The sequence below is a fragment of the Eriocheir sinensis genome, chromosome 17, assembly GCF_024679095.1.
Source record: "Eriocheir sinensis breed Jianghai 21 chromosome 17, ASM2467909v1, whole genome shotgun sequence".
NCBI lineage: Eukaryota > Metazoa > Arthropoda > Malacostraca > Decapoda > Varunidae > Eriocheir > Eriocheir sinensis.
The window spans coordinates 7793159-7803158 of record NC_066525.1 but is presented as its reverse complement, the minus strand read 5'-3'; the positions used below and the strand labels follow the sequence as shown (position 1 = coordinate 7803158).

General features: G+C 45.2%; 1 protein-coding gene across 3 annotated transcripts in view; it reads right to left on the bottom strand.

The window, feature by feature from the left end:
* LOC126999888 (uncharacterized) overlaps positions 1-10000 on the bottom strand; it is a 145178-nt gene that overhangs the window by 103608 nt on the left and 31570 nt on the right. For all 3 annotated transcript variants that reach the window (XM_050863015.1, XM_050863014.1, XM_050863013.1), the window contains exon 2: positions 5186-5237. The gene's annotated coding sequence lies outside the window, so the exon portion shown is untranslated. The remainder of the gene's footprint in view (positions 1-5185; positions 5238-10000) is intronic.

The window sequence follows — 10000 nt, the reverse complement described above, 5'->3', positions numbered from 1 at the left end:
ATAAAAGGATGGATGAAGAGAGGAAAAGGAACTGGGAAAGAAAGGGGATGGGAAGGGGAAGGGAAGACAAGGGAGGAAAAGGAGAGGATTGGAAGAGAATGGGAAGGGAGAGGAGAGAAGGGGAGAAAAGAAGAGTTGAGGGGAGGTGACGAGAGAAAAAGAGATGTGAAGGAAAGGAGGAAAGGGTTGGAGGAGAGAAAAGAAAAGGCGAAAAAAGGAGAAGAAAAGAGATTGGAAGGAAAAATAAGGGAGAGGAGGTGGAGGGAAAGAGGATGGGAACAGAACGGAGGAAGGAGTGCCAATACAGAATGCCATGAGGAAGGGAAACCAGGAAGAGGACAAGGAAAGACATCACGGAAGACAAGATCGAGATTGAAAAAAGCAAAAACAAAACAAAAAGAAAACATAACCGGACGATATTGCCGAAGAAAAATAACCTCGACAGCAACGGCGGCGGGGACGGAAGGGAAGGTTTGGGCGGCGATAAAAAAGATAATAATAATACACCTTTCTTGAGCACAGGTAGAGACGCAGGTAGAGGCAGATATAAAAAAAAGAATATATATAAGGTAGGAGCAACACGTATGTACTGGAGCGGCTGGTGGGCGGGATGGAATATATTTTAGACGGGCAGAAGTATACGGCAGGAAGGCAGCAATATCTGAAAAGACACACACACACACACACACACACACACACACACACACACACACACACACACACACACACACACTAATGAAGCACACGCACATGAGCCCAACACTGTCCTGCATTTCATTCACACAAGGCAACAAAACGCAACACTCACTGCAACACAAAACTTATGCAAATGCAGGCGGCGGCGGAGTGCTCGTGTGCTCACCAACGTACAGCACATAACTAAAGCGGAGATGAAGTGGCGAGGGCAAAGCTGCAAGACAACTGGCCACACAAGGGACGAGGCGTACTACGGGACCCATTCTTAAAAGCTTCAACGCCTAGTCATCCCGAAATTGACCTCTCTTTTTGGCGACTCCTTTGACCTCTATTCAGGAGCAGTAAGTAGCGGGCTTTATTTAAATATTTTTCTTTACGCCCTTGAACTGTCTCTTTAGCTGTAAAGAAAAAAAAATGACAAGGTTTCCGTAAGAGGTCCTGCGTATTTTGGTACTTTGATGACCCTGGTGGTAGTGTAACCCTTCTTCCGTACCATGAACCAAGAAAAAACACTCATTAGAACCGTTCAGTCTTTTTTACGGGATTTGGATCTAGCTGATGTGAGAGGTGGAACTTGCAGCGGTGCCAAAATGTCGTACTCTGAACATTGCATTTATCGTATTTAGGCTCTAAGACTGTCGTAACCACACAAATAACGGTATGAAATTAAAGTTAGCGCTAAAATTGTAAAATATTGATGGGTTTCGTTTTTTTTTTTTTTGCTAGTTATCGGTCAGAAACTACGAAAATGCAATGCGCTGAGTACGGTAATTTGGCAACGCTGGGTGGAAGCGTCTGAGAATACCGACCGCGTAGAGTGTGTCCCCGCTCCTACATCCATCGGTCTTGTTGTGAGTTGTCCTCCCCGTGTACTCGAACGCCCGCCCACTCTACGCTGTGAGGCTAATAAGGGCTAACCTCTCGGGGCCTGACCCTAGAAAATCATCACCAATATTCCTGGAGGATTTAGGATGGGCTGGCACTGAAGGGGTTGCGTCATTTGGTCCGGATTACATAGACAACACAAGGCACAAATAGAATGGATGCTTTGGTTCACAGTAAATAAATAGCCTTCACACGACTGTTACACGTTGACGGTTATGATTGTTCCTATATATAACTGGCATAGCTAGAGCCACTATAAAAATTGCCTGCGCCATAACGGGCTTGGGCCGACCACCAGCTAGGCCCCTGAATAAAGCCTAGATAGGCTGAGATGTATAAAAAAAAATACACATAAATAATTACAGTTACTCTTTTCTTGTACTGAGGTTGTAAAGCAGTGAGATATTAAAACAGTGCAAACTTGAATATACTAAAATACATAAAGTAAATTGTTAAATTGTCATAGTTACCTTTTTTTTGCTGCACTGAGACTGTAAGGAAAACGAACATAAGAGTCGAAGCACATTCAAACATTAAGGATTACAACTCTTATTATATGTACAGAGAACATGAAATAAAGCGAACTAAGGGTCAAAGGCACTAGTTATTCACTCACGCCACGCCGTCCGCTTACAGTGCTTCTTTCATTCCCGTCAGTCAGCCAGCCTACATGCCTGCCTTTTTTTTTTTACAACAAAGAAGACAGCTCAAGGGCACAAAAAAAGGAAACAATAATAAAAAAAAGCCCGCTACTCACTGCTCCTAAAAAGAATCCAAAGAGGTGGCCGAAAGAGGGGTCAGTTTCGGGAGGAGAGGTGTCCTGATACCCTCCTCTTCAAAGAGTTCAAGTCGTAGGCAGGAGGAAATACAGATAAAGGAAGACACTGCCTGCCTGATTGCCTGCCTGATGCTTACTTTACTTCTCTCCCGCCCACTCTACCGCCTACCTCCATCGTACCTCCCTGCCATCCATCCGCCTTCATTTCTGTCTACCTGTCTATCTACCTGCATCCCTCCTCCCTGCTATCCACCCGTCTTCCTGCCCGTCCACCCGCATAACATTTTGCTTGTTTGCCGTTCTGCCTACCCGCCTTCCACCTGTTTCCCTGCCCACCATCCTGCTTGTCTGCCAGCCTGCCTACCTGCCTATTAACCAATCAATCTAACCTGCCCACCTGCCCTAATAGCCAACCTAACTGAACACCAAACCGCCCGCTCTCCCTTTCACCTCCCTGCCTGCCTCTCTCTCTCTCTCCTTTGTGTGCCTCCCGCCCACTTTCCCTCTGACTGCCTCCCCCCCACCCATTTCTTTTCCCGGCTCTCTTCCCTCCCTCGCCCGCCTCCCCTTCCCCCTGCCTCCCGCCCGCCACCCCCCCCCGTGTGTGGTGCGCCTCTGTGCCTGTGACGACGTTAAACACGGCCATTCGTCTCATTAATTTTCCTCTCGCACATTTTTAATTTTCCCAAACTCGGACGCCAATTCGCGCCATTTACCGCCGCGTGTCGCTGCCGCGCACACTGAGCTGATCAACGTGATTAAGCACCTGCCCCCTCCCCTTACTCCCTCCTACGCCCCCCTCCCCATCCCTTCACCCTACTCTGGGCCCCGCGGAAAACCTGCACTGGACCGGCTGTATTCGCACGCCTGTTTTGTCTATATTTATAAACAACTGCACATATTCGTTTTAAATTCTGTTGAGGTTTTAATTTTAAAGCCGACAGGTCAATAGCAAAACTATCATTGATGTATTTTTTTTTTTCGAAGTGTCTTGTTGCTGCATTTGACGAATGATTGTGCAAAAATAAGGCTGGTGCAGTAACAAGATGATGAATAATTGTAAGAAGGGAATTTTTTGCTCTTCTAATAACAGACTTCTGAGATCGAGTCCTGGTCTTCTTTAACATACGTCTGTCATAACACTGGCCGGAGCTTCCAACGTTGCGTCAATGTTACATACGGCGTCTGCTACACACACGTCTCAATCCAGCATCACCACACACACACACACACACACAAGGGGCGGCGCGGGTACAAGCTACACGGTCATTGTACTTCATCCAAACAGCGTTAACGACAAGAAAGGGAATCATGCTACTTCAACTGTCTCATAATAATGCCATTCACGGGTGTTTGTTGTTCAGTGAGAAGGAAAACAAAAACTTGATCACTAACACCCACCATCAATGGATCAATAAATGTAAGGTAGAGTTCGGGGCATACGATAAGCTGCGCGTGACTTCGGTGCTCATATCCGTCTCATAGGCCCTTGGAAAGTTACCTAAGCACTGGATGGCACCTCTATACGATTAAGAAGATACAAGGTGGTAGGAAACGCTCAATAAAATATTGAGGAACAACTACCCTGTTGTTCCTCAGGGCAGTGTCCTTGGACCTATATTTTTTAACATTTGTATTTCTGACTTGGGCATTAACCTAAAAAATAAGCTTATTTAAAATGTTGATGATACAGTTCTATACTCCTCTGTTCACTCTCCTAGCAACAGAGGTGAAGTTGCTGCATCTCTGAATAGGGACTTGGCAATGATCACCGCTTGGTGTCAACTGCGGGACATGAAGCTTAATGCTAATATAACGCATTCCATTACCATCAGTAGATCCCGTACCTTGAATCCACCTCATCCTTGTCTGCATATTTTTAGTGAACAGATTAACGATGTTTCTAGTATTCGTTTGTTGGGAGTCATTCTTGATTCTAAACAGACATTTGAGAAGCACATCCGTTCCATGTCTTCCACTATTGCACAGAAGACAGGCTTACATCTTAAGTGCTTCAAAATATTTGCTTGTGACAACTGTAATCAAATCTTTTTATGCATTAATTTTGTCCCACTTTGAGTATTGTGCTCCTGTTTGGATGTCTGCTGCCAATTGCCATTTAAAGTTACTTGACAGAGCTATCAATTCAATTAAATTTATTTCTCCAGCACTTGTCCTTGATCTTGATCATCGGCGTCAAGTTGGTGCCCTTGGCATTTTATTTAAAGTTTTTAAGAATAATCGGAATCCCTTACACAATGCTTTGCCTGATCCTTTTACTCCTGCCCGGGTCACGAGGTTTGCTCTTAGTCAAAACGATCTTGCTTTTAATGCTATGAATTTTTGTACGACACAATTCTCACGATGTTTTCTTCGTCGTTGACAAGTTTATTGAATCAGTTACACAATGAGATTGTCCTTCCTGCAGACATTTCTACATTTAAGTCTCGTGTCAATGTCTTTTTGAAACTAATTTTATTTTTCCTCCTTTTGGCTTTGAGTGGCCAGTTTCTTAACTATTCGTTGCCTTTGCTTTTCTCCAGTACCGTTTGGTATTTTGTGTGGTTGAACTTGTTGTATCTGCACCCTGAAGGGAGGCTTTGGTAGCTGATCATAATAATAACAATAATAATAATAACGAAAGTGGCAACACGAATATGCAACAAGGGAAAACACGATCCTCTAGTATGCCGCACCATCCTCGCCTCGCATTATTTTCTGAGTGGGGTGTCAAGAACTGATGATTTTCCTCGTCGACAAATGTGAAGTGTTTATAAAGAATTATTTTTATATATCAATTTACTTTACATTAAACTTAACACTCACTCTCGGATGTCCCAGCGTCCCGCATTCGAAGGTGGTGCAAGTCTTTTGTGATCTGGAAAGAAAGAAGATAAATATAAGACGATTGCTAATACCGAGAAGCAAAGTTTATCTCTGTGGATGTGGATGAAAACCTTTTGAAATTTGTTATTAATCATTGTAACATATTAAACAGTCTAATCCAGTAAAGCTGTGGCTACGCATCAATCACATACTACTTTTTACGGTAGAGGATAAAGTTGAAGACAAAACAAAAATCTTGCAAAACACTGATTGCACTAAAATCAGACAGTAAGAATTTGAGGACACATTCAATTTAGGTTGTCTAGACACTACTCTTAAAGGCGATTAAGTGGTAAGGAGGGGGATATACAGACGAAGGTAGACTGTTACAGAGCTTGCCAGAGAAAGAAATGAATGAAGGTACTGGTTAACCCTTGTAGTAGGAAGTTGGACAGCACAGAGGTAGTAGAAAATCCTGCGCAGTAAGGCCGCGGGAGGGGTGGAGGCATATAGTTTCTATGTTCAGAAGATAATTTAGTCATGATTATAACTTCTTAATTCAGCTGCATGTCAGTAAATTCATGAGGATAATAAAATTTTCGGTGAGTCATTTATTAAATATCTTGCCTGTGAGTTCTACATCATGCTCTCCTGAATCACTATTTTCTTCCTCCCCTGCATAGATAAACCCTTCTTCCTCTCCCTTCCACCCACGTTGAAGTGCCACTGTGAACTAAAATAGATTCAGATTCGGGGCTATGTCTCGTTTACATCCCTTTTTATGTGAGTCTTCAATCTTTCAATTCCTGCAATATAAATTCTTCTCCTGGGTACGTTCCATATCTATTTTGATTACTACTATTTCTCCGAATACCAAAAAATGCATTACTTATACGCTAAATTTACTCTTCTTTTGTATGCTTCTAATCACTCTTCATTCTAATTTCCCATTTCTCAAAATTCAGTATTGCAAATTTCTGCAAAACTCTAATCTCTCTCTTGGCTTACCCTCCCCCCCTCTGCGGAAATAAATATGCAAGTTTTCCATTTCAAGACTTCACAATTTAATGCCGTTTAAAACATACACAAAAAGTCCATTGCTTCACAGGTCTACGTACTCAGAATGTATCTACAAGTCCACCTGAGTGAGTGCCACAAAATGAAACAAATCATTTAGGTAGAAGTGACGTGGCTGATCTCTCTCTCTCTCTCTCTCTCTCTCTCTCTCTCTCTCTCTCTCTCTCTCTCTCGTTCCCACAGTGCTCATGATGTGTGAACGACAGGATGGCCGCGAGAAAAGACGGCAAAAAAGAGTCGCAAGACGATTCAAAATAACTATCTTTCTTTCTGTGTCACAGTCACTGTAACCAAACCGCTAATTTTCTAGCCGGCTTAAGGTTGACCCAGTCCCTTTCTTCCAAGCGAATTAAGTTTGACTTATTCCTTAATTTTTTTTCCCTTGGTGGAAGTAAACAAACACCAATTAAATCTTGAGCGAGGTCCTGCCCTGCTTCACCTCTCAAAACTCGTGCCAGTGGAAGGATTACTTTTCTACTTAGCTGAACTGAGTGCTGGCAAAATTTTAACCATACTTCACGTAGTTTAAAAAATAATTCGCCATAGCTCAGATAAATGTGGTTTCGAGAAAGACTGCACGATACATGCGTGTGTTTCGTGATCTAACTTCCATGGGGAGATATCCGAAAATATTACCTTTTCTACAGACGTTCATGCATCACACTGCCCTAAGAAATGCAGGAAGACTACAAAACTGGAAGACAACTAACACCTGCGTAAAAACATACGCACAATACCCGCCCCCTCATCCACACACACACAATCCCCTAGAGGCTCTGTCTCTGGTCTGGTGAGCCGTGGTCCCTCTCCGCCCCGCCCCACCGCCGGCGCGTGGTATCAAACAAGGCGTGTCACAGGGTGCGGGGCAGTCTCTTTTTGATCATCTTTGACCTCGTCACACATTCAAAGCGAAGGAAAACGGAGTGGCTTCCTTTCAGGTATTGGAAAATTCTTCTTTCTGAGCAACTGATATGAAGATCACCTCGAACTCCCTCTTGCCCCTTGCGCCTGGCCATGGGACTGGGACCCAGGGAGGCCGCCGCACGATGCCTAACGGGACGGAGGCGCTCGGGGGCAGCCAGTCCATGCAATGCTTGCCTACATGACGAGGGCCATGGCCCCAGAGAGGTTCAGTGGTCATTTCAACTTAACTGGATAAATCTTAGGCGATAGACGCTCCTGGTGAGCCACGAAATTTGTTGGAAATAAAACGATGCAGAGAAGTAAAAACCATAAGCGCTGTTCTGAGCAGAAAAAAGGAATTGATCGCAAAACATTCTCTTTGACTACAGCGGATTCTTTTCCCTTCTTTTTATGATCGCAGATTCGGAAAAAAAACATACTTTTTCAGAGCGAAGGAAAAATGCAGCGCGCAGATTAGCGTGATATGGCAGATAAGAGCAAAAGCCGTTCACGTTCATTTTACGCCGCCGTTTTTTGCAGAGATTGGGAGTAGAGTGAAAGTCGCATATGGCGTATCGGTGTGCGGGGGAAGGCCCTCGACACACTTGCCAACAGTTTGACCGTTCCTTTCTTTATTCTTACTCTCAAACTCACCAAACCTTAAATAACAACCTTAAATAGCTATATAACACAAAAGGGAGACAACTACGCCTCTGTAAATTTCGATGAAAGGGTCTTTGAGGAAAATAGATTAAGTTTTCATCATGCGTCGGCCTGTCATTTAGTTCCTTCCTCGCGTATGGAGTTCCACGAGGAATCCTTTATCTCTGAGGGCAGGAGTCTGTGGGGCGCGTCGCTCCGGCTACAATGGGCCTGATTAAGAGGAGGGCGAGGTGAGTCCCCCATGAAGCAAAGGCTGCACGCTCCCCCGCCCTCGCCGCCGCCTTCCCTCGCCGCCAGCCCGCCAGCCTCCCTCCGCTCCTCTCACCCCGACGCCGGAGAATTAGTTCCATTCTTCTCAGTGGCCTACCAATCTACCCTCGCTTTCGCCGCCGCCACACACACACACACACACACACACACACACACACACATGGAGAGGGAGAGTTAGACAGACAATAACGGAGAAAACCAGACTGGCCAACAAAGAAACGGAGACGCATGCGCGCAAAGGGAAACACACACACACACACACACACACACACATTGAATATTTACTGAACCAAACTTATCTAGAGTACAAATGAATATAAATGATTAATCACAAACTGAGATAGCGAACATAAATGATCAAAAAGGAGGCCACTAATAATTCAGGTACTGGTGAGCGAATTTAACACGTTATCTAATACTTCACCTAAAAACACAACAAGCAAGCCGGCTATTGAATATCTAATTTCCTGAATCATCAAAATACGGTAACCTTCTAGATAATATGAGAAAATAACAACTCACACACAAAATAAAAAGAAGGGAGAAAGAGAAAGAAGACCAAGGGATTAATGAAGGAAGTGGGCGGGCAAGCGGTCGGTGCGTTCGGTTTCTTCTCTTTTCTTCTACATCGTTATCCTGTGCTGGGTGTTGCGTCTCCTCCACATCAGCGGATCATCTAGTTTTCCAGTTTCTCCCTCACTCTTTTTCTCTCCCCACTGACCTTCCTCCTCCTCCGGCTAACCCTTCTCCTCCTCCTCCTCCTCCTCTCCTCCTCCTCCTCCTCCTTCTCCTCCTCCTCGTCGTCCTCCTCCTTGTCGCTGCAAAACGCATATAAACAGAACACAAACAGGGCAGCTGGAGGGATGGCCGCCGTCACCCCCTTCGTCACGCCTCGCTTCCCTCACCTAAGTTGCCTAACAAGTGGGAGAGCGATGCACGGAGGCCGCCACCTGACGTCCCAGCTTGTCGGGAGTCACTTACCTGTGCACGAAAGGGAGAGGATTTTTGGTCGTGTGCTTTTTTCGTTTGTGTTTGTGTCTTTTACCTTCCTAGTGTGTGTGTGTGTGTGTGGGGGGGGGGAGTGGGGTGAGAAATGGGGAGGGGGTGGAGGGGAGGGGTGTTGTGTGTGTGTGTGTGTGTGTGTGTGTGTGTGTGTGTGTGTGTGTGTGTGTGTGTGTGTCACCTGTCCAACGTGAGTGCGTCTTTTGCTTCTTCCTCCTCTTCTTTTTCTGTTTTCTCTTTCTCCTCCTTTTTCTTTTCCTTCTTCTCTTCCTCTTCCATCTCCTCCTATATTCTCCTAATCTTTTATCATCATTCATCTCCTCCCATTGACCTCGCTTACTAATGACTAACTAATAATACCAACCCTCTGCTTAGTAAAGAAAAGCTCATACACTTACAAAAGAGCACACAGGGTCAGCATTTGAATCTAACAAAAGGGAGGAAAGAGAAAGCACGAAGCCAGTGAGTGAGAGGTAAAGGGATGACGAGCTGGAGGTGTTACAGAGGATGAGAAGTCTCGAGCGGCTCAGCGTTGGCTTAAAATACCTGCGTGCGTCGACACTTTGTAGGTATGTGGGTGAATATACAAAGAGTACACGCACACATCGACGCACGGCGCTCAGAGGTCATCTTTGTGTGTGTGTGTGTGTGTGCGTGTGCGTGTGCGTGTGCGTGTGTGTGTGTGTGTGTGTGTGTGTGTGTGTGTGCGGTGTTGGGAAGGGAAGAGGAGCACGGGACATGTCGCGTGAAAAAACAACCTCCTGATCATCGCCCGTCAGAGATCATCCAGACGCAAAGATGCAAGGGACGAAGAGCTTGAGTTGGCGACAGTGCATGATTCAAAGCAACCCTCCAGCCGGGGACGACCTGCTACCCCCTCTCCCTCTCGGAAGAAGCCCG